The 25617-nt window shown below is 46.4% G+C and overlaps 1 long non-coding RNA gene across 1 annotated transcript in view; it reads left to right on the top strand.

Annotated features, from left to right (window-relative positions):
• Positions 1 to 1232: 1232 nt before the first annotated feature.
• Positions 1233 to 25617, top strand: part of LOC306665491 — a 73574-nt gene continuing 49189 nt past the window's right edge. The window contains exons 1-2 of the long non-coding RNA XR_013765042.1: positions 1233 to 1410; positions 17756 to 17884. This is a non-coding gene — a long non-coding RNA (uncharacterized lncRNA). The remainder of the gene's footprint in view (positions 1411 to 17755; positions 17885 to 25617) is intronic.

Raw genomic sequence — 25617 nt, 5'->3', positions numbered from 1 at the left:
GGGATTTGCAGATACTACTTCCTTTTAGTTCATTAGTCTGTTGTTTTTAGGTTGGAGCTTCTCTCTTGTGGTCATTATGGTCCTAGATGAGTACTAGGCTCCAGCCACCATATCTATGTCTCTTTTAAAGAGGAGGAACTTTCCAGAAATTCCACACAGTCTGTTGCTTATTATGTCCTGTCGTCCAGAACCTTGTCACTTGGACTCCTGACAAGGCAGGCTGGGAAGCAGACCATGGCTGGGATCTTAAGGCTGGAGCTTCAGAGTCATCTCGGACTAAGACGTGAACCTGGGAACAGAGGCCACACGTGACTAGCCCTCAGATGCAAGTCCTGAGTGCCTGGCACCCTGGAGCTGTGAACAGACTAGCTCTGGATTTCTGTCTGAGAGAGAAATGAACATCTATTTTGATAAGCCATTTGCTTAGGGTTTTGATAGTTGCAACTGAGACTGATCTTAACTTATCTGCACCTAATCTAAACTTATAAACAGTGTTCTTTCTAAGGCAGCCCCTTACTTTACTGCCAGTGTGGGAAGACGGGCCCAGGGTCCATGTGTCCTGGCCCTCCCTCTACACCATCCTTGGTGCACAAAGACAGTTAAGAGGTGGATCTTACCCCAGGGCCTTACATCCTCCTGAGAAACAAACAAATTGATGCAGTAAAGGACTCCAATTGTAGAAATATGTATGGAGCAGAGCCATCTGCCGCCATCTTTAAATTGGCAAAACAAAGACACCAAAATCAAAACCTATGAGTAAGTTCGGGTGTGGACCATGGTGTGTTTTTTTCATTGTTAACATTACCATCATGTTAATCACCCATAATTAGTTTTGAGATATACAAAATTTAGGTATTATTTCTTTGTGTATATTGGGAGGACGATGTTATCAGATTAAACACTAAGTTTCCCTTGAGAATCTTTCCGTGTCATATGAGCAGAACATTTTTGCATAAAGCTAATGACCGGTTGGCTACTAATAATCATGGTCAAGAGGCAGTATGCGTTTCGGTGAGAAGACATGCACTTCTCACGTCAAATCTTAGGTAAACTGAATCCTTATTTACTTATTCTTATCGGCATGACAACAATCATCATGACATCTGTGTTCCAAACAGTTTCAGATTATTTAATTTCTCCTAGCAACTTCTGTTTTACAGATGAGGAAACTGAAGTTCAAAGAGTCTGGTTAATTTGCCCAAGGTCATGTTGCTGGTAAATAGTGGAGTCAGGACTTGAATTTAGATCTGGGACTCCTTTTGAATTTCATTCATGTGATCATAGTAACTTTTCCGTCCAGACTTAGCCACGAAAGCAGACGTGGAAGGTTAGCAGTAGCTGAAGAGGAAAAAGGGTAAGCTTTTTTGAAGTCTCCCTGCCCAGCGAGGAAAACATCGCTGCATTTATCAGGTAATTGAAGTGTCAACTGACGCTGTCAGAGAGGCTGGATGAGTTTGTTCCCGTTGGCCTCTCTGTGGTTGCTAAGTGAGCTGTACAATCGCAGTTTTTAGGTTCACAAACTCTGGCGGTCGTGGGGGTTCCTCTTCAGAAGCAACTCTAGTAACATGCAAAATCAATGTCACTGAAGTTTTTGCTTATGTTACTGCCGTAGACACTGTTTGATCCTTACATAAAAGAGACATTTGTCTTTTGACAGGACGAAGACTGAGAGAGGTGGTGGAGGCTTCCCCAGCTGTGTCGTGCAAACCTCTGCCAACTCTGCCTGCCCAAGTTCCGCGCTGTGTTTTCAGTGTGAAGTCTGGTCACCGAGGGGAGGGGTCCCTCTCGCCCTCTGACTTTGGTGAATCACTGTCCCCACTCCTGAGGCATCGGAAGGCCAACCCTCCTCATTTCCCCAACTTCGCCAATGAGAGAATGCTAGATCTCCTTGGCTTTGTTTTAATCCACTTCTTTTTCCTTTTCTGTTCTCTTGATTTTTGTTGTTCCTTCTGCACATGACCGACAGTCCCCATGTAGCTATCCCTTTCCTTTCCTGCCCCCCTGCCCCTCTATCCTGGCTGTCACACCTTCCAGAACCAGAAATGTGGGAATATAGGGAAAAGCTGGCCAATGGGCCTCTGAACCTTCAGATCAGCATTTTAAAAAACCCTGATCTTACATTAATTTTGTTTATTTATTCATTTCTTTTCTTTAATGTGGTGCTGAGGAGCAAACCCAGTTCCTCACACATGCTAGGCAAGTACTCTACCACTGAGCCACAACCCCTGATCTTAAGTCAACTGCTGCCCAGACCATGGGAGAGAAATAGCCCAAATTCAGAACTGCAAAAACTCTTATTTTCTCTACAATCAAATAGATTTTGCTACTGTTGAGTGGCTCTGTGCCTTTGATCAATTTCCATTTTCAGTTCTAGGACTTGCTTTTTATAGAGATCAGTGCCTTTTGCTTCTAGGAATTTAGCTGATAGCTGCCTTGACCAGATCCTGGTGGTCATGTCTCAGATTACAGGCACTTAGGTAGAGGTGTGTATCAATTATTTGGTTGAGAAAGTGAGAGCTTTGCTACAACATGGATCATATCATTCAGTAAAAAAGGAATAGCAATTGATGTTTTTCCTAAGAAGTCTTTTAAAAGTGCTCTTTCTCCTCATTGCCATACATATATTCTTGCATTAATCTCTGGGTGAGTCAATATCTTCTAGGAGCTCCTTGGATTTTGGGGCTTTTCACTCTTGTTATTGAGAATATTTTAGATGTTTATTTAACATTTTAAATACTATCCCATTAAAAAGGAAATGGAGGTTCATTTTCAGTAGAAAATATATAAAACTACAATGGAAGAATAAAAATCATCCATAATGATGATCAAATTGCTCTGTGTTTTATCTCCTTTGCTTAGAAGGTGATAGAACCTTTGTTGAGTTGCTATCGCTGAAGGTTGTGGGCTTTTGGTGAGCATGTCCTGGGAAAAACACAGTTGTCCTGATTCTCTCTAAAGTGCATGGATTTCTATGAGTCAGCCAATACTAGTATTTATTCTTTTTTGCTCAGATGTCAGATGTCAATGACTTGAGTGGTAAGTCTTCTAGGCTATGTATAAGAAATCAGTGTTCCCAACCATGATGTCCACACTAGATAGGAAAAGAAATTTGTTAACAAAATTGTCATTGAGGTTTCAGATGATTTACTTTGTTGATGCTTACAACATATTTCAGAGTGAACTTCTGTAATATGGCTGTCCTTAGACTCTTCCATGCTGATATACTTTCCTAAGCGAGAAAGAGAGGAGTGGTATATACCTGATATGTTGGCGTGTGCATGGCGCCATATTGGTGTGAATCCATTTGGGTTGGTTGCTGGGTCAGAAAGGACGTGAGGTGGGGTGTAAGGAGTTGTGCCTCTTTTCTCAGGTTTTCAGAGCCTGTGGTTGGGTTCCATTATAGATGATTTACTAGACCTCCCTAGTTAATGGTAAGCAAGGCAAGAAGGTGGAATAAGGAGGCCTGGAAACTTTAATCCTAATGTAATAATCTGGGTTTGTGACACTGAGACTATTATATGTATAAATGTCCCATGAAATAAACTGGCATACATGATATTCAAATACTGGTTATCATCTGAGTGAAAAATTTTCAGCCAGAAAAGACAGAAGGATTTCCTGCAGAGGAAATAGCTGAATGCTATCCTTTCAATATGCAGCCATTTCTGGCAGGAGGTGAAGGCACACATCTCTTCTTTGACGTTGGCCATGCTGAGCAAAGGGTCTCCCTTGCTGGTTGCAGGGGCTTTCTCCTCCTTGTTGGGCAGCTCCCATGGACTCGTTTTTTTCCCCTCTCAGAGGCTTAAAGTATCAACTCCCCTGCAGTTGTTTTTTGTGGAGAATGTCCACGATGGAACTAGAAAACTCTTCCTTGAATGGTGTAATTCGTACTTGAGGACTTTTGAGTTATGTTCTTTCAGTTTACGTTTAATCTGAACGAAGGAGAAATCCACGGGCCCCTCAGCTCTCTGCTTTGCTGCTGCAAAGGTGGGAAGGCAGCCCAGGTGGGGAGGGAGTCTCAGTAGTTCTTGTTGGGTTTTGTTCCCATGGGCCCATGTGGTTGTCCTGGTCTACAGATCTTCCTTTGCAGTTTGTTGTCCTGAAGGGTGTGAGCTGAGGATCTTGTACTTGGGCACCTATCTTTGAAACTATATGAGGACTCGTGGGCAATCAGCTGATGTCAGAGCATAATATTGAGGACTGGGTAGGGAGGAAATCAAACTCTGAGCCTTGACTATGGCAGAGGCTGTGAATGGGAACAGGGACCTGAGTAAGACAGATCTCTGCCCCAAAGGGCAGGGGGTGGGGGAGCTGGCCAGCACTCTGACACAGGCTTGTGGAGTCTGCCCACAGCAGGGGCCTGAGCCTCAGGGACCTGATACAATGGGGTTGATTGTGTGCACACTGGGAGGTGAGCCAGCTGGATACCAGGGTCTCCACCGACTGACTAATGCCTGCTGGGAACCTGTGCCTGCTTTCACTCCAGATCACCTTGAGGGGTCTTTCCCCTGCTCTGTCACCTCTCCCTACGGCCACCTCTCCCTCCTCTTTTCAGAAGCTCCGACTTTGCTTCCCTGTGCCTTCTAGGCCTCTGGCTTTGGCTCACTGCCTCTGCTTTGATGTCTCCTGGCTTACCTGCTGCCTTCACAGCTGCTTCAGCTCCTGCCGCTGGAGGGACTGTCCCCTGAGGGAGGAGGCGGGTGGACCTGCTTGCTTCCTACATGGTGGTGAGGCTCCCTCCCAGGCAGGCTCCCCTGCCGCCTCTTGTTGGAGGCCACCGCCAGCTGGTGGCTGACTTGGGTGTGGCTTCTCCCATCAGATGAGCCGATGGAGGCAGGACGCCAGTAGAAGATGGCGACTTTGAATAAGGAAGTGTCCTCGACGAGTTGGTTCCTCAGAGAAAGGCTGTGGGCCTTGGAAAGGGCAGGCCATCATTGTGTGGAGCAGTTGTGGCTACAAGTTTGAGCCGAAGTACTCTACATAATGGAAGGAAGGTTTGACTTCTGCAGGGAATCCTGGAGGAGCAAGGTTGCTGGGGCTGGGCTGGAGGCGCGCAGGCGAAAAAGACAAAGCCGCGCCCTCCGGCATGGTGGGTCGGCTGAGAGGAACTGGAATTGGATAATGTGAGTCACAGGTCCTTTATTTGTGCAGGGCGTGAATCTCGCTTCTTGCTCCCCTCTCTGATGCTTGTCAATCATTATGTAGGAATGGTGTTGAATGCAGGAAGGGATCAATGTGACACAACGCAGGGACAGTCTGTGAGGGTGTGGAAGCCAGGGGCAGAGGGCATGCTGGGAGAGGAAGTCCCTCAAATGGGCTGAAATTAAAGAGGAAGCTTTGTGATCAGAGGTGTTTTTGTCTAGGGCACCCAGACCTCCCGGGGACAGAAATGTCTGCCTGCATCTACCCATGCCAAATGAAAGGCAGTGTCTGGGGATGAAGATGGGGTCAGATCCCTAAGGCACAGCATGAGCGACTGTGCAGGCCAGACGGCTGGGTGACCTGAAGACTCAGGAGGCCAGAGTTGAGGAAGGCAGATGGAGCCTCTCTTGTGGACAGGAAGGCAGAGCCAAGATGGCCCCAGGCTGCTGGAATATGCCATCAGGGACTGCAGAGGGGTGGCCAGAGAGTGGAGAAGGCATCCCTTACGGACACTGCGATAATTGGGAAACGTGAAGCAAGAGTGATGGAGAGAGAGAGAGACTCAATCTCAACACAGTCTGTCCCTCGTGGAGCCTGCTGGTGGATGTACAAAAAGCCCGAGAAAAATACCCTCCAAATCCGCTCTCCTTCCTCTTTCTCCTCCATTCATTGTCTCCACTTCCTCGTTCCCTTGGGCCCTCTGTGAAAGGTAGGTGAGTCCTCAGTGAAGGCTTTGTTAAAACCCAGGCTCCATCCGGGCCGAGGAAAATGAAGGAAGAAGCGCGGAGCAAGGAAGCGCGAGCAGGTTCTGAGCTGGCCTTGGTGTTGGTCACCTGCTGCCTTTGCCTGTAATAGGAGTCACGCAGCTTAAAAACCCTGACTGCTGATTTGAAAATTTACCTCATGCCGTGATTGATAATAGAAGCTTTCGGGAAAGAATAAGACAAGGGGGAGGGGATGCCAAGCACGTGCTGGAGCTTGGGAGTGTGCAGAGGCCGAAAACCAAGCCTCTGTACCCGAGTGGAGCTCAGATGTCCAAATTCACCGAGTCTGTGTGACAGGTCGGGAAACAGAGGTACAGGAAGGAAAGCAGACTTGCCAGTTCTCAGGCTCAGCTTGATCATTTTCTGAATAGCTGCAGTGCCTAGGTCAACCACCTCTGGTGATGTCTTTTGAACTCATCATTGGCAGAAAAGTGAAGCCTGGTTTTTCATACAAGATGTGTCTCCTATATTCATTATCATCATTTGGCCATCCCTGGGAAGATGTCACTGTGGACCAGGGGCCATTCAAAGAGCTGAACAAAGCAGGAGTTTAAAAAGCACAATGAAGCACAACACAGACCTCTGTCTGATGGATTCTCCAGAGAGGGAAGGCATTTCCTTGTCTTCCCATCAGCCTTTGCAGCAGTCTTTGCCTCTCTTGGAGACTTTCCTCAGCTTTTCAGTGTCCTGGGCTCCAGTAGCGATTTCCTTGGGGGGGGTCGTGCAGTGGTTCTGATTTTAATGAAAGTATTATGTGGGATGTGGGTTCACTGAGGCTGATCTCAGAGCCTAGGTGAGTGATGTCCTCTGTCCCATCCATTGCTGTCAGAGAAGGAAGGAAGGAGGGAAGAAAGGATGAAAGGACAGACATACAGCAACTATCATGTATGCTGCATTCTTAGAATGACAGTCTTAAGGATGAGCGATGGCTTTATCATCTTGGAAAGAATTAATAGTCTAGAATGGTAAGTTCTAAATTGCACAGTCAAAACAGTCGAAGAACTTTTTAAAAAAATATTGATGTCTGGCCTGTGTCCAGAGATGCTGATTCAGTCAGCTGGGGTGGAGACTGGGCATTGGCAACTCGCGAGTCTCTCCTGGAGACTGCAGTGTGCAGCCAGGGTTGAGACTCACTGTTCTAGATGGATCTCTCCGAGGGTCCAGGAACAGCTGTTTGGAATAGAATCTTTGGACAGTGGAGTTTTTTATATTGTGAAAGTCCTGGACACTCGTGTGGGAAAAGGCTGCGGTCAACAGAATGATGTGAGGAGCTTTGACACCCAACAAGGGGACCATGGAGAGGCTTACTTAAAAGGTCCCTCACCCTGACCTGGAGAGAAGGGGCTCAGGCAGCAGAGTGCACAGTGCCCTTGGGAGAGCAGCTGGGTGGTGGGGGCGGGGGCGCCCAGCCTCTCACTCAGTGCCTGTGATCTGTGATTTGTGGTTCGGTTTCCTGGACTGACCCAGTCCCTGGGAAGGGAGCGCCCTGCACGGCCAGCTGGGCTCCCTGCTGGGGCCAGGAATACAGTGGAGCCTTATATAACCCTGCAACTGAGCTCTTGGAAAGAAAGGCCTGCCTGATGGGGGCTTGCTTAATAAGAGATGAGCCATTAATGGAGGCTGGGGCTCGGTTCCCAGGCCGACTTGGCGCGGGTGGTGCCTGGTGCGTGGGGGCCCCCGAGCTGTCACCATGCAGTGCTCATTCCTGATTCATCTGTGGCTCACCCAGCACATGCATGACAGGCAACACGGATGTCCCAGTGGTTGTTCCTGAGGCAAGGACTCTGCTCCCATTTTGGGCTTGCCCTACAAACTTAGTTTTGGTATTTTAAAGGATTTGCTGGCGATGACCTTGAAGGGTCCTTTTGTGGATGTGTCTGTTCATCATCCATGCTGGTGGTCAGTTCTCCCGTCACAGTCCCCAGACACAGCAGCAGGTGCTCTGGCTTCCGTCTCAGTGTCCCTTGTCCTCTGTGTTCTCACTGAACAGGACAGACATGCTCCCTCCCGCCTTCTCCAGCATGAGAGCTAAGAGCAATCTCGCTACAGGTTCATGTCTAGAGAGTACTTAAAATGAATGTGTTAATAAAAGGAAAGCCACATCGGTTCAAAGACCTGGTTTATAAGCCTATTTTACATAAGATGCTCTGTATCTTCTCCTGCAATGAATAAATTGTCATTTGAGTACAATTCAGTTCTCCTTGCTTTTAGGTCTTCTGAGCCTGGGCTCTGGTTATCTTTGACTAATAATAATAACCCAAGGCTTTGCACAGGCTAGGCAAGCATTGTACCACTAAGCTATTCCCAGCTGGAATAATGCCCATTTTTTAAGAAATCATGTCAGGCACTAATGTGAGGGGGTTCCTTATGTGTCTGCACATAGGACTAATGTAGTCAGGATGGGGGGTGTCCAGGCAGAGAGTGGTGAGGACCTATCTGGGTGAACCTAGCACTGGTTCGATTGGGATTCAGATCTCCATCTTTTGGACCCCAGCTCTTATTCCTAGCCATTGTGTACTCTGAACCACGTGGATCTCATCCAATCATGTGGCTTTAAAATCCACCTAGACCGTGAGCCAGTCTCTCACCCAGACCCTCCCAGGCTCAGGAGGGCCGCTGTGTACCGGAGTCCTCACTTGAGCTGCCAACAGGGGCCTCAAACCTCACCCCACCCAGAGCGCCCCACCCCCGCTCAGTCATCCTCCATTCACTTACTCACCTCTCAGTGTGGGAGTCACCTTTGACTCCTCTCTTTCTTTTACGTCCACATGTACTTCATCAGCAAATCCAAGGGGACCCCTGTAGCCAGATTGAACCACCTCCTCATACCCACCCTCCTCCAGGCTGTCAGCGCGAGTCAGCCTGTGTCACTCCTCTGTTCTAAACCCTTCGGAACGCTCTTGTCGTGCTCAGAGGGTGTTAGTCATTAACTTACTGCCTCCCGGCTCCATATCTGCCCTTCCATACTTGTTTTATGTTGCTGGGGTTGCGCCCCTGAAAACCTCATTCCTCCTTGGTCAGTGGGCTCACTGCGGGGCCCGGCCAGTAGGGGGCGCCAGAGGGAGCGCTGCTGCCGGTCGGGGGAGGGTTCGTTCCTTCCTCTTCTGTCTCCTGTGGCTTTCCTGTTGGTACAGCCGGGATTCAAACCCATGTGTCTTGGACTCTTGATCTTATTCCTAGTCACCGCATTCTGAGCCAGGTTGGCACCTGGCAGTGGCAGGCTCTCCTGCAGCTGCAGTTCAGTCCCCCGAGTAGCTTTCCCCACCCTGTGGAGCAGCCTCATCCTGCCTCTGCAGGGCCCTGGCACCAGCTACCATTAGCCCCTCTTGGAGGTCTGGGCTTCAGCCTCAGGGAGCCCTCTTCCAAACTTCTGTGTTTTGACAATCCCACATCTTCCCCTTTTTCCACCAGCCCTGAGGATGGAGGTAGCATCCCGCAGTTGCTGACCCCAAGATACCCTGGAGTTCTTTTTTTACCCTTTCAGTAACCTGGGTGGTGTCTTGATTCCTAGGTGACAATTCTTTGTATTAAATTAGCCCTATTGAAATAACTGGTGTGGCTCAGTCTCCTGACTGGGCTCTATTTAGGGTACTGATTCAAAGCTAAAGTGCTTAAGGTCATACCTGACCTGGCTGCTCTCCACTTCTCCTGTTCGAGCACCTTCCACTCTCCCCACTCCCCCTTGCTCGTTGTCTTCTAGCCCCCTGGCCCCTTGCTATTCGCCAACCCCTCTCCCACCTCAGGGCTTCAGCCTTTGCCATCCCTTTGCCTGAGAAACTGCCCTACAATTCTGTGGCTTTTCTTCTGGTTTTCCTACTTTGGGTCTCCCTGAAATGTTACCTCTTTTATGAGACTTTCCATGAACACCCTACATAATCCATATTTCTCCACCCCTGGGCAATTCCTGTCCTTAATCTGCCTCATTTTCTCTATAGCAGCTGTTACCTTCTGAATTAGCAGTTTTCTGTTACTGTAACAAAATACCTGAGATAATCAACTTATAAGGAGGATGGTCTTATTTTCTTTGATGGTTTTAGAGGTTTCAGTTCATGGTTTTTGGGCCTTACTGCTTTTGGGCCTGTGACCAGGCTGCACATCATGGCAGGAGTGTGTGGTGGAAGAAGCTGTTCACCTCCTGCCAGTAGGGAAGCAAAGAGAGAGGAGGAGGAGGGGCTAGGTCCCAATATCCCCTTTGATGGCACACCCCCAGTGACCTAACTTCCTTCCACCAGGCTCCACTTCCTAAAGGTTCCATATCTCCCAATAGTGCCACCAGCTGGGACAAAGCCTTTAACACATTGCCTTGGGGGACAATCAAGATCCAAACCATAGTCTCACCTGATAGTTTATATGCTTACTTATTAGTTAATTTCCTCTCTCCTCAGACTAAAGCATAAGCTCCCAGAGAGAGCAGGCTTTTTCTACCTTAGTGAACGCTGCCTCCCAGATGTTGTAACAGTGTCTGGCATGTGGAACGTGCTTGACAAGTATCTGTTGAATGAATAAATGAATCCAAGTTTCAAATTCTGTGGATTAAAACTGCTTCAGACCAAGTCTGGTGCTGCAGGAAGATTCTAACCAGGATGCCGGCCTCACAGGAAAAGCCTACACGTGCTTTCCACACGTGCGAGAGTCATCGGGATTGGCAATGTCCACCTCGACCCCTCTGGTTCTTTATCCAAGTACCTATTGTTGGACCTGGGGTGGTGGGGGAACCTGTAAGGTAATTTAGAAGCTGCTCAACTTTATCTTCAATTTCCACTCTGATGGCTTTTGATCTGACAGGCATCAATGATCTGTCTCATTAGAATACTGGAAAACCTCAAGAGGTTACCTGCTCCTCTGAGCTTAATTCATTAAGAAGAGCCAGGGAACGTGGGTTGTTGGCTTTCTGTTGTCATCTGTGTGGAGTCTGTGTCTCCGAGGGTGGATTGCCACACCTTAAATGTAAGATGGGGCCTGGCTCTCGAATCCAGGAGCCATGTTTTCAGGCCAGGAAGAAGTGAGAGAAGAATTTCGTACCATTAGCAATTGCTGGAGACCCAGCTTCACAGGGCTGAAGGCTGCATCGACCCTGAACCAGGGGCGTTGCAGGCTGCGCCCTGCCCCGTTGGATTGTGGGTGAGCCCCTGGATTACGGCGGCTGCTGCTGGGTCCTCGCTGCTGGGATCCATCTGTTCAGTCTTGTTTGCCTTGGACCTCAGCCACCCGGGTTTCAGAAGGTGCTGAGCTGGCCCATGTTCTTGGCCCCAGAACGCAGGTGTGATTGGTGCCATGTTAAATGCTAGTGGCAATTAGGGCTGCTGATTTGAAAGGAAGCTGAACACACTGGCTTTCATCAGGTCGGCTTTGCTTGGCCACATGCGACTTTCCACTGAGGAAAATGAGGGCTGAATTCCTGATCTGGGCAGCTCTTTCAAGGTGTTGTGTTTCTGCTCTCAAATAATGAAACAGGACAGCCTTGTGATGTTGGGGGGGGGCGGGGTCTGCACTGTCATTGAACTTGGTGCCTTGTGAAGGGGGACTCTTAAACACACACAGCCTGCACTCTGAGCATTTAGAATTTGCTCATTTTTGGCTCTAGTATTTGCTCAGCTTAGAGCTGTTATGACCTTAGTTAATTGTGCCATAGTTGAAACTAAAAATCACGCCTTAACTCTTAAAAATCTAGAATACATGCAGGTAGGGGGTGATGAAGAAACCCCTCAGGATACCTAGCACTGGGCTAGGGGACCCAAGGCTGAGGACCTGGTCGCTGTCCTCAGGAAGCTCCCACTATAGTTAGGGAACTCAGACACAGTAAGGCAACTGTTACATAAGCATTCAAATGCCTGTGTGGACAGGGGAGAAGGAGCAGATACTCACCGACCATATTTTCTGGAGCATTTGAGGCAGCCTTGAGAGGGGGTCTTTGGATTGATAAGGAGAAGGAAGGACCTCAAGGTCGGTGGCACCTGAACAGGGTTTGGTGGCAAGACAATGCAGAGATGCGTGGCATTATGCTAGTGGATGAAATCTCTCCAAGGGAGTCTGTGGAGAGTGAGATGAGCAGATGGCAAAGGACAGAGCCTTGGAGGACACCCAATCTGGTCGGGTAGACGGGATATGTGCATAAAAAGAGATAAGCCAGACTGTTGTTTGCTCAATTTAAAATAATAGAAGATTCAAAGGAAAAATGATAAGGAATACTTGGCGATGGACCTTAAAAGCAAACGAATGATACAAACAAGGAGAGCTTCCGGACCTCAGAGGAGGAAGCAAACAGCAGGGTTGACTGAGGAGGGAAGAATGCAGGGGGATGAGTCTTCACACGGGACCCATGAGGGAAGAGGCAGGAGGCAGGGCTGGGGAGTAGGCGAAGGGGGACTTGAGGCTGAAGCTGACAGAAGGCCTCTGGCTACTCGGACAAAGGAGATGGATCTTCATCCAGCATTGGGTCCTAAGACCGGATGGGAAGCCCTCTACCAGCCAGGCTGGGACAGCACTCGGGGAGGCTGGAGGAACAAACACTGGGGTCCCACCAGGGCCAAGCCGTTTCTAGGTGGTGTGAGCTTGTGGTGGGCCAGATCTGAGGGTGTGGGTCCCTTCCTTCCTTAGGTGTTTTGGGATTCAAGAGTTCAGGATTTGGAGTCCTGAGGATGAAGGACGAAGCCTGCGGCTGAGGAAGGCATTGGTCCCACAGCTGGGACAGCGGTGACAGGCTCAGGAAGGTGGGGACCCTGGTGGAGTTGGTGCTGCTGAGGTCCTGGGGAGATCTTGCAGACCAACATGCCAAGGAGCGGAGAGGAAGAACAATAATGGAAGCCAGAGGGAGATTATTTAGGAAGGAAGCAGAACATTAAACACTGGCTTTGGTGCTTCTCTAGTTAAGGAAGGCAAGTCGTCAATAGCAGCACCAACGCCATGACGGTGGTAAGAGAGTGAGCTCAGACCATCTTAGGATGAGCTGTTCTCCAAATTTCTTTGGATTCTCATTGTTTTCTGCCCAGATTCATTGCCCCTGTTTGGCGAATGTTCGGATAAAGGTTTTATGGAGGTTGAAAGAGCAGGGATGGCAGCTGGGAAACAGCGCCATATTTTAAATCATCTTCTAATCATGAGGTCCTGGGCAAGTCACCGACCCCTTCAGCCTTGATTTCTCATCCTTAGGATGGGAACAGCACCACCTCTCTGGTGGAACTTGTGAAGGTGAGAGTTAAGTTTCCACAAGTGAGAACTGCTGTGAGCCTCTGGGAGGAGTTTGCGTGTTAGCGTGCGGTCCCGTCCCATGCTCAGCCTCGCCCCTTCCCCCCAGGTCTCTTTTCTTTCTTGTCCTTCACTGACTCACTCACCATGTCGGCTTAGGTCTGAGGCTGGGGGTGTGGAGTGCTGAGACCTGTGAACCAGAACCGAGCCGGTGTTTTCCATAAGCTGCTAATTTTGCCACTTTTAACATGGTGAGAGAAGGAGTTGAGTTCCCCCCCATGTGTTGGGGCCATGTGGAAAGTCTCTGCTGGCCTTTGAGACGGTTGGGATCTTTCTCTTCTAGGTTCTCACTGGCCCTGATGCTGTCTCCTCCCACAGGCGCTGAGTCAGGGGTTGCTGTGCGCTGAGTCATGTGGCCATAGCTGGGAGAGAAGTGGGCAGCACTCCTCAGGGCCCCAGAGTGGCGGCCGATGATGGCATGGGAAACTGTGAGCTCCGCCAGCCCCATGGACGCGTCAAAACCACGCGGTCCCTGAGTCGTGATCCAAGTCTTAACTCCCCTCTGTGAAATGTACCAGGGAAAATAAGCCCAGGCTGGAAACAAACTCAGAGATAGTTGGAAGCTATTAATAAAAGGGAAAAAAATTTCCCCATTCCATCTCACCTTTCTCTCTATATTTAAAGCAATTTTGCCTCTCTGGTTCTACCTTTTCTGGAGGTATATTAGCAACACTGTGCTCATTTACAGCTAGGATGCTTTCTCTTTAGTATTATATGTAGAATGAAGTTCAGTTCCCTGGCACGGGGCATGGGGGTTTGGGCAGGATTTTCTTTTCTCTAATTTGATTTGTCTAAAGTATAATGAAAATTTGGTGGGCTGAGGCTGAGAAGTCATGCTTCATAGTTACCTAAGTAGATCTCAGATTTTTGCCTCATTGACAGAATAGCCAGGAGGACATAGGTTGATATTAAAAATGGATCTTCGCTGGATGTGTTGGAACACGCCTGTAATCCCAGCAGTTCCCGAGGCTGAGGCAGGGAGGATCACAAGTTCAAAGCCAGACTCAGCAAAACCTAGGTGCTAAGCAACTCAGTGAGATCCTCTCTATAAATAAAATATAAAATAGGGCTGGGGGTGTGGCTCAGTGGTTGAGTACCCCTGAGTTCAATCCCTGGTACCTGCACACCCCAAAAAAGAGAAGTTCCATAGTCTCTTGCTTTTTAACCTTTTATCATTCAAATCTTTTCTCTCAGAACTCAGATGCCAGATTTAGTCAGATACATCTGTTGCTCTTGGAATTTCAATTGTTGTTTTCTGCAACTCAGGCACCAAGTAGACTTCTTCCTTTTCAAATTCACTGTCTGAACACTCACTATCAGAACTTAGCAATCAAATAAATTTAGATAATGAGGGATACATTTCTCTTCTTCCTGCTTATTAGAAACACTCTTATTGTAGAAAATTAGGAAAGTACAGAAAAGAGTAGAGATTACAAAAGTGACTCATTGTCAGAGGAGAAATTGTGAATGCCAATTTCGTGGTGATGGTCTATGTCAGGGAGCAAGAAGTATCTTTGCTTGGTCTCTGTATCTCCTCAGCTCCCTTCTCAGAAACATTCACGATCTAGAGTGATTTAAAAAAAAAAAAAAGTTGATCAATAGCCCCAAATGTCAGTGTGGATGCCAGTTATGACTGGTCAGTAGATTTTGTGTGCACAGAGATTCTTCTCATTGCTAGTGCTTAAATCTGGATTAGGTCACTGAGCCTTCTCTTGGTGGCCAGCTTCCTGTTGATCTTCTCAGGCACAGAAAGAGAGTCTACTAGTATGGTTTTTCGAGGTGACATCTGTGCCGTAGGATCTGTGAAAACATGGGATCAATCATTCCCAGTGACTCATCTCCCTACCAATAGATGGGGATGAAAAGGTATCATCAAAATTCAGCTTGAAATCTAAGCATAAAGTCAGAAACGAAAATGATGCAGAATTGATGGCACCCATCAGTGTTCAGAGACTCACCCCCACTGCTGCCTGGTGTCCAGCTGAGTGAGTGGCAAAGCCAAGCCAGACGCGGTGGATTAACTCCAAGGCTTCCTTCTGTAACTCTGCCATGGTCACTCCCCCCCCCCCCCCCCCACACACACACACGCACACGTATTTTCTCTAAATGAGCTTCTTCAGTTCCACCTGCACTGCTTCTCGGGGATGCAGGATGCTTCTCGAGGAAAGAAGCGGGAAACAGAATCTGGTCGAATGCTCAGTGATGTACCCGGAATGCAAAGACAGCCCGCAGTCCAGTCGTCTGCTCGCTTCCAGCCGTTTGGCCTCAAACGCGCGTACAGGCGAGGACTCCCTCCAAAGCAGCAGTTTGCAAATGTGTCCCTCATCTGGCCTTCTGCAAAATGGCATCGGCTCTGGGTGTTGCTGCATTCCCAGTAAGAATCAGGCCACTATTGGGAATCTATAAAAGGATGAGGAAACGGCGCCTTTCTGAACAGATCAAACCCGGGCAATGAGGCAGAAAGCACCTATGTGTCAAGGGCAGCTTCCTTCAGTCGGAGGCAGCATAGCTCAAGGTGGAAAGAGGACTTGGATTCAGCTCCTCCTTGTGTCCTTTTGCAGTTGAAGGACTGAGCAGTGAGACCTGGTGGCCTGGTTAGGGTAACTGGAACTTTCCAGAAGACATTGTGGGGGACTTTCCTGATCATAGTACCTGTTTCGCATGCAGCTCTGAGCACCCTGCCTGCACTGTTCCCGTGCGCTCAGGGCAGCTTGCTGGCTTCACAGACGGGGAAATAGAAGCCCAGAGAGAGAGAGAGAGATGACTGACCTAAAGGACAGGGGAACCGGTCATCCCACCTAGAGCAGAAACTCATTTTAACTCATTCTATAAATCCCCCAGTGGAACGCAACTGAGATTTAATTTAGTTTGTAAGTCTTGGCAAACTGAATGCCGTGTGTTTGTGTAGACTTGCACCATTTAAAAGGTTCTTGCAACTTAGATCTTGCATGTAATTTGCTACATTAGCTTTGGGCAGAAACATTTGCTTTTGGGTCCTTTGTGGTTTTATTTCCTTCTCAGCACTGACCTGGCATGGTAGAGAGCAGTACGCCGGAGCCCAGCAGTAGGTGGGACGGTCAGGAGCCGTCCATGCAACCAGGTTTCTTAGGAATGGTAGCTTTTCAGACTGCAGGAGCTCATACAAGATTTTTCCAGTTTAGTTTGTTTGTTTATGTATTTTGGATATTACACTGTTGTGATTAGGAAACTGAAACAGATCAGACCAAGCTTTTAAAATTTGAATTAAGACTTGGAAAAAATTTTCTCCTGATTCATTGGATTCAGTTAGAGTATCACTTGGATGTATTTTGTTCAAAGTTACACTTACACTCTTGGAAATTGTCCCAACACTTCAAAGTTTGGCTGTCTTTGAGGTGAACTGACCTAGGATGGGTTATTCCAATCAAGAATTTAGCTGCTGTTTGGAGTCTCTAAAAGGTTAAATCATGCAGCTTTGGAGAATGGATTGCCTTGTAGTTGAATCTAATCCCAGGCTATTCTTTTGTGATAATAAGAAAGAGGCAGACATTATGCTTCCATTTTATGAGAGGGACAACTGAGACACAGAAAAGGAAGTATAGCATTTTCTTCCTATGTGTGGCTTCAGTTATCTATAGTCACCTGCAGTCAGAAAATATTAAATGGAAAATTCTGCAAATAAAAAAACTTTTTTTTTTTTTGACACTGGGATTTGATCCCAGGGCCTTGTGCTCTACCATTGAACACTATCCTCATTGTTTTTCTTTTTATTTGTTTTGAGACAAGTTCTTGCTAATTTGTCCAGGTTAGCCTCAAACTTGCTATCTTATTGCTTCAGCCTTTCAATAATCTGGGATTACAGGTATGCGCCACCATACCTGAACAGTCCATCAGTTTCAAATTGTGCATTGTTCTGAGTAGCATGGCAAAAATCTCAAGCCATTTGACTCCATCCTTTCTGGTGCATGAATTATCCTTTTGTTCAGTGTGTCCACACCGTATAAGTTACCTGCCCATTAATCGCCAAGTAGCCATCTTAGTTATCAGATTCAACGTTGTGGTATAATAGTACTTGTGTCAAAGTAACCTTCATTTTACTTAATTGTGGCCCCAAAACACCAGGGTAGTGATGCTTGCAATTCAGATACACCAAAGAGAAGCTGTAAAGTGCTTCCATTAAGTGCTGAAAGAACAGTGAAATGTTTTGAGAAATAGCAAGATCATAGTCATATAGCTTTTATTACAGAATATTGTCCTGATGACTCTATTTTATTATTAGCTATTGCTATTGATCTCATTATGCCTAATGTATGAATTAAAATTGATCATGAATATGTATATAAAGGGAAAAGTATAGGGTGTGGAGGGTTTGGTACTATTTATGCTTTCAGGCACTCACTGGGGTCTCCTGAGGATATAGGAGGATGATTGTAACTGGTTGAGTCATAGGGAAAAATCTCAAAGTGCTAGCTGAGTGTTCTGGGATAGTCTATGAAGATAAATGACTTATGGGGATAAATCCTGCAACTGCAGCCATGTTTGACAGTTGCCTTTCAGTCTCTGTTGACTCTCTCTCTCTTTCTCTCTCTCTCTCTCTCTCTCTCTCTCTCTCTCTCTCATTTTAGTAGATTGTGGAACTCTTTTCTTCCTATTCCTGCACCATGGCCAACATCCCAGTTGAATCTTCAGTCCCGTGGTATGTACATGGGAATGATGCCATTCAGGAGGACTTCGTTGGGACGTCCTCATGGACGGTGAGTCTTGGTGCCCATTTCACGCAGCTTGTCTAGTTTACGTGTCATCCATCACTATCAAGATATACCGTAGTATGCATGTCATCACAACTACATAAACAGCCTTTAATTTTACAGTGCCATGTCTTTGAACATTAGCATCTCGTCAAGAAGCTCGGAGAGATCAGCAAGAGTGAGGATTGACTGAGGGCAGAGCGATCACGTCGCTCCTCTCCTGATTACTCCAGGCGGGACAGTAGCTTGCTGAGTGAAGTGGTTGGTAGAGTTGCCCACACCACTGGACAGTTTCTCTTTCTCCTCATCCCCATTGTGCATGCCCCTCCGTCTCTCTCTCCTCCTCTTCCCTGTGGATATAGGGGAATTGGTAGGAGTTCAGTCTGCCTGTGCTCTCATTTTGCTGTGTGTTGCACTGATGCTGGCTCCAAGTCATGAGTGTCATTGTGAAATATACAAAAAAGAAAAGGGAAGGAAAAAGGGAAGCTTGTTGCCTTTTAGTACTCAGGACCGGAACAGTGCACTGATGAACTTCATGTTTTTGTTGGAAAGATCAATGTATTATTGGAAAGCGAGTTCTTCTTGTTCATGCTAAACTGGTAGTTTACAGTGGATGTTACCTTTTCTAAGCCCATGAGATCCAAGTCCTTTTGGAGAAGCAGGACTGCTGTTCCAGTCTGTGTGCGTTGCACCAGGAAATCACCAGCCAGGAGCAAGTGTAGCACGTGTTTGCAAAGCATCTAGGGGAGAATTCTGGAACTCACATAAATGAGTGTTCCTTACCAAGGTCTTTCCATCTCAACCCCATTTTATCTGGGCATTTGTTGGGAGATTTCCTTTTCATTACTCCAAAGCAGCAGTACTTCACCAGAAGATTGGATGGCAGCCTCTGGGGTTAGGAACGTCAGAGAAATCAGAGACCAGGAGGAGTCCACTCTGGAAAACTCTGGAAAACTCATCTCTGAAGCTAGCGCCAAGGCCACCTGGTTGGCTAGTTGTCTGTTTGCTCTCAGATCCTTTTCTCATTTTTCCTGCTGTTTTATAGTGCACAGCAATGACCAAATAGACCACAGCAATGCCCAGGCGACCTTGCCAAGTATTTCCTCGCTAGGTTGGCCAGTGAGTCATTGGAAAGCAGCAGAGAGAGAGGTCAAGGTATTTCTCCCTCTAGTTTTCTGCTTGAGGGTAACTGAGTCTCAGCTGTGCTTCCAGCTCTTGCGGGACAATCCATCCTCCTGGGCATCCCAGCCCTGGGTACTAGTAATATTACCTGCTCTTTTTATTCCCTCACTTAGAAGGGGCAGAGGCTTCTTACTATTGCTAATCTCTGGCCTGGTTTACAGTCCCACTTGGGTTTATACAACTAAAACTTCGTGTATATTCATGGTGTAAAACATGATGTTTTGAGGTATGTATACATTCTGGACTGTCCAAATCAAGCTAATTCACATATGCATGACCTCGCATACTTACCAATTTTTTAAAGCTCTTCTAACACTTCTGTGGTGGGTCCCCATATTAAATTTGCCTCTACTGAGCTATCTGATTTGGACCGTGTTCTGCTCTTGTTCTTGTTTGTTTGTTTCTGCTATATGCTGATGGATGCCCTTCATGCTCCAGGCTCGGTTTCAGGATCTTGTACTTGGCCTGGCGGGTTTGACCCTGGGCTTCCCTTAGATTTAACCAGGCCTGTGCTCTTCACATACACCTTCTTGCTGATTTATGGTTTTCCACGTTGATGCAGGGGCCCTACAGTTCTACCTGCTATGCCACGGTGACTTTGATGCCATCTCTGGAAGTGTGCTGCTTTGTGGCATGAGACATGGTATTTTAGAACCAGAAGAGTCCTTAGGTGTTTGACTCAGCTTCCTAGAAGGACAAGGATTCTCATATACAGGATGGTGTTTTAGTCAGCTTTTTCACTTTTTTAGTCAACTGTGACTAAATGACCCAACCAGCACCATTATAGAGGAGGAAAAGTTTATTTAAAGGTTTCAGAGGTCTCCGTCCATAGATAGGCAGCTCCATTCCTTGGGGCTTGAGGTGAGGCAGAACATCAGGTGGAAGAGTGTGGCAGAGGGAAGCAGCTCACAAGTTGATCAGAAAGCAGAGAGACTCTACTCACCAGATAAAATATATACCCCAAAGCCATGGCCCAATTCCCACCTCCTCCAGCCACACCCCACCACTTCAATTACCACTCACTTAATCCCTTCAGGGATTAATCTACTGATTGGGTTAAGGCTATAACCCAATCATTTCTACTCTAAAGTTTCTTGCATTGTCTCACTTGTGAGCTTTTGGGGGACACCTCACATCCTAACCATAACATTCTGCCCCCAGACCCCAAAAGCTCACATTCAACTGACAATGCAAAACACATTTAGTCCATCCTCAAAAGTCATCACAGTCTCAATCGTTTCGAGATTGCTCCAAGTTCAAGTCCAAAATCTTCTCTGAGGCTCAAGGCAATCTTGCACTGTGAGCTCCTGTGAAATTAAGTGTAATTTACAAGTATCCAGTATATAATGGTACAGAGTAACATTTCCATTCACAAAATTAGAGGCATAGAAAGAAGGGATGGGACCAAAGCAAGACTGAGATCCAGCTGGGCAGGCAAGTCCTACAGCTCCATGTCTGGCATGTGGGATACTTGGCCTCATGGTGTCCTCTCCAGAGGGCTGTGTATCTTCTCCCCTGTGGCCTTTTTTTGCTGCAGCTCAAGTGGACTTCCTGTTAGCTGGTCTCTGCTTGATTTCTGCAGCTTTCCTAAGATGATGTCCCATGTTACTGGCATGTCTAAATTTTGGGGGTCTCCACTGCAGCCTCAGCTTCCTCCTCATATCTCCACACTTTGACTTCTCAGGGGATGCCCACAGGGACTCCAACCCTGCTGTACTTTGCCTGGCCTCCCAGGTCTTCCTCTGAAATCTTGGTGGAAGCCTCCATGATCCCCTAACTCCAGTATCTTGTAATCCTGCAGAACCAGTACCATGTGGTTGACGCCAGGGTCTGCCGCCATCTCGGGCAGTAGCCAAGCCTCCAGGACCCTGGCTGCAGAAGCCGCGAGGGTCTGGGTGGCAGATCACACTGAATAAACTTCCTAGGCCCCCTTATGCAAGACGGGTGCCCCACTGGTCTCTTCTCAAGAGAATTTTCACCTTTACTTCCTTGAACTTCGAGATGGGTGTGGTCTTGCCAGCTCCTGAGCTGCCCTCAAGCCATCTTTCTCATTGTCTCTAGGCAAAGTCTTTAGCATTTCTTTAGTGGCAGTAGTGTCTTTACTAATCACAACTTCCTTAGCCCTAGTTTTACTCTGACCTTTCAAGTTGACTTTTACCAAATCTTTTTCTACTCTGCTTTTTTCTCCTGATTATCACAATAAACTTGGATTAAAACTACCAGAAATATCCATGCCACTGCCTGAATGCTATGCTGCCGAGACATTTCTTCTGCCAGATTAAGAAGTCCTTTGCTTCTAAAATCATTCTCACAGAAAGTCTCAGGACATGGGCAAAATGAAGACAACTTCTCAGCCAGAACATAACACAAATGGCTTCTACTCCAAATTCCAATAGAGTTCTTTTCTGAACCCTCTTGAGCCCTGTCTTCACTGACCATGGTCCTATTGGCATTCTGGTCTTCTGAGCTCCCACCAGAATTGGCCTTTAATCTCCACTTACAACAATCTAAAGCATTTCCTGCTTGTACTGCCACACATCTAGAAATTCCTCCCACCAATTCCAAAAAGGTCCAAATGCTTATTAACCACATCGTCAGGTTAATCACAGCAATGACCCCACTCTTGATACCAATTTCTGTTTCAGTCATCTTTTTCACTGATGTGACTAAATGACCTGACCAGCACAATTTTAGAGTAGGAAAAATTTGCTTAAGGGCTCACAGTTTTAGAGGTCTCCATCCATAGACAGCCAGTTACATTCCTCAGGGCTTGAGGCGAGGCAGAACATCATGGTGGAAGAGTGTGGCAGAAGGAAGCAGCTCACATGATGATCAGGAAGCAATAAGAGTCCACTCCCCAGATACATATACCCCAAAGCCATGTCCTAATTCCCACCTCCTCCAGTCACACCCTACCACTTTAATTACCACTTACTTTATCCCTTCAGGGATTAGTTCACTGATTGGGTTAAGGCTATAACCCAATCACTTCTCCTCCAAACTTTCTTGCATTGTCTCACTTGTGAGATTTGGGGGATACCTCACATCCAAACCATAACAATGGATAATGACTTCCCCTAAGTTGCTAAGTCAATGGACAGGAAGGAGGACAGAAGAGAAGTTTTACTTTTATGTCTTGATAAACACTGTGTTACCTTTTTTACTGGAACACATGATAGGATTGGAGAAATGAAGACTGAAATATTGATTACCCAGTGACCCTCCCCATTGCTGGTCTTTGCCTGTAAGCAGACATTTTGCACCGACTGGACAGAAATATTAATTAATGAATTCAACTCATGTTTATTGATTGTTACTAAAGACAGACTTGATGCTGAATGCTTTGGGAAGAACACATGAATAGAAAGTGACCCACATCCTCAAGGCCCTCTCTGCAGGACGGAATGTGACACACACACCAGTGATTTGTGCATGTGCCACGTGTGTTATACTCAAGACAGAAGGTTGGGAGCTCGATGATAGGGGTGCAGGTAAGATGATATTTACATGTGAAGGAGAGAGAGGTGCTTCTGCCTGGGCAGAATTAGAGAAAGCTCCATGGCACAGGTAGTATTTAAATTCACCGCAAAGCACAGATATTCTCCCTTGTGCAGCAGGTGAGAAAGGAGTGATCAAAAGCAAGAAGGAGACAGTTGAGCTGATTGCCTGTCAGTAGTGAGAGTGATGACATCATAGCTCACCGTTGCTGGGCTCCTACAATGCACCCAAGCCTTGTGCTCAATGTTTAGGTGCTTAGTTTCAATCTATTGATGAGTATTGTCATTTCTGTCTTGCAGATGGAAACACCTGGGGCTCAGAGAAATTAAATAATTCTCCAAAGTCCCTCAGTCAGCAAATACTGGAATGGGGAGTTCACATAGTTCTACCTGAGTCCACGTAGACTGTTAACCTCTTAAGCCAAATGAATAGGCTGTGCATAAAGGCAAGGAATTGCCATTAAAAAAAAGTCCTTAGGAAAAATGAAGAGACCCAGATATCTGAAAAAAATTACTGTTACCACATCCTCACTAGAGTAGAGAGCAAGAAATTTTTTCCATCCGATGTCTCTGTCAGTACATTTTTTTTAGCATACCTCTCAATATAACAAAATAAAGATAAAATTAAAGTATTTTAGAAACTTAATTTTTATTTTGATAACTTAAATAATTTTACGTTCACAAAAATAGAGACTCTTGTATGTTTGTCATTGAGTTTAGTCAAATTTTGTCAGTTGGGATGCATCAGCGACATGATTTGGAGCGTAGAAACTGCAGACATTTGCTTTCAAGTTCTGTGTGATTTTCTTTTGATGTCTCCCTAGTCAGGACAATTTCATAGCATCACTAGCTAATATCTGAGGTCATAATAGATACCAGATTCAAAGTCCATCATTAGTGATCATGAATATAAACCTTTACTATAAGTTTTAAGAAAATAACTTTGAGGACTTTTTATTTGTTGCCCTTTGAAAATGAAAACTTCATTTTTTTTAACCTTTGAATGTGAGCCATACAAAGCTTGTCTAAGTGTGAGAGGTTGGTCAGGTCTGCCATTCACCTGTCGTTTGCTTGGGTTTTTATACTTATAGTTTTTACAACAGGTGGTTTCCTTTTGTGAATCTTTTACCATATTTGAATGTTTTGAGGGTTAACGTAGATAAGACTGCATTATGTAATGCATACAGTCACTTAACTAGGCATAAGAATAAAAGTCCTTTAAGGGTGAGGATAGACTTTGCTCTCGACTCTGTTCTGGAATGCTCTGATGTTGTTCAACAAACCCCACCTAAGTACTGCAGATTGGTAGGAAACTCTAAGTTAATTTGGATATAAAACATGGGTTAAGCTTAATAAATTAATTTAAAAAAATAAAAACACATCATAACAGCCGAGTGGCTTAAATTCCTGAAGGCTTCTATTATATTGGATGATCAAAACTGTACACCAGGCCCATTTTTTTCATATGACTTAAGCTACTGGAGAAATGTATGAAAGAAGGAAGGGACAAAAATATTCTGATATTGTCATTTCTGCTTGAAAAATCTAAGATGTGATTCATAATCTCAAAAAAAAAAAAAAAAAAAATTCCCCCAGAGCTTCTTTGGGTATGGTTGACTAAATGTTGTTCTGAAAGGGAGGCGCATTTCATTTGTATAAATATTCATCTTTTCTATATATTAGGGTTGAAGAACTCAAACATTTACAGGAAATTAAATCCCTATTTTCATTAAAACTCCCCAGCCTAGAATCCTTACAGTAGATAGCCCTGACATTTAAATTGGAATCCACTCCTTTCCTCATTTTGTTGACCAAAGTAATACTGGGAAAATATGGGAATTATCTGTTTACCAAAGTGATACCTATCTCCATCCAAGTATGCTAAACCAAACTCCAAAGCCTCATGGCTGAAATATCCACCTCCTGTTAAGGCCACCGGGTTCAATTCCTGCTGGGATGGTAGTTTTTTCAATTAAATTTCCATTAACTTTTTGCCTCTGTGTCATTAGATGCTAATTCTACGTGCTGCCAAGATGAAAGAGTAAAAGGAAATATCTGATTCATGCATCATGTTGCTGACAAGTGAACGTGACGATGACAACTTCTTAATGTGGGAGATAGGCAAGCCAGTGAGGGGACAGGTCTTTTAGACCAGCACTGGCCACGGCTGAGGAGCAGCCACAGCTGCAGCAGGAAGGCAATTTGGAAGATAGTGATCACACAGGGGAGGTACTCAGGATGCTAAGCCCTGGGTTGTGGGGAAGGATGCAGGAAGGATGCGGGGCAGGATGGAGGAAGGATGGAGGAAAGATGCAGGAAGAATGCAGGAAAGATGGAGGAAGGATGTATGAAGGATGGAGGAAGGATGCAAGAAAGATGGAGGAAGGATGCAGAAGGGATGCAGGAAGGATGGAGGAAGAATGGAGGAAGGATGGAGGAAGGATGCAGGAGGGATGTAGAAAGGATGTAGGAAGGATGCAAGAAAGATGCAGGAGAGATGGAGGAAGCACGAAGGATGGAGGAGGGATACAGGAGGGATGCAGGAGAGATGGAGAAGGGATGCAGGAGGGATACAGGAAGGATGGAGGAAGGATGCAGGAAGGATGCAGGAAAAATGGAGGAGGGATGCAGCAGGGATGCAGGAGAGATGAAGGAGGGATGCAGGAAGGATGCAGGAGAGATGGAGGAGGGATGCAGGAGAGATGAAGGAGAGATGCAGGAGGAATGCAGGAGGGATGCAGGAGGGATGGAGGAGAGATGGAGAAGGGATGCAGGAGGGATACAGGAAGGATGGAGGAAGGATGCAGGAAGGATGCAGGAAAAATGGAGGAGGGATGCAGCAGGGATGCAGGAGAGATGAAGGAGGGATGCAGGAAGGATGCAGGAGAGATGGAGGAGGGATGCAGGAGAGATGAAGGAGAGATGCAGGAGGAATGCTGGAGGGATGCAGGAGGGATGGAGGAGAGATGGAGGAGGGATGCAGGAGGGATGCAGGAGGGATACAGGAAGGATGCAGGAGAGATGGAAGAAGGATGCAGGAGGGATGCAGGAGAGATGCAG

This window comes from Sciurus vulgaris, assembly GCF_902686455.1.
Source record: "Sciurus vulgaris genome assembly, chromosome: 7".
In the NCBI taxonomy this organism is placed as follows: domain Eukaryota; kingdom Metazoa; phylum Chordata; class Mammalia; order Rodentia; family Sciuridae; genus Sciurus; species Sciurus vulgaris.
Note: the sequence above shows the minus strand (reverse complement) of the source record. Positions and strands in the feature narration are given on the sequence as shown.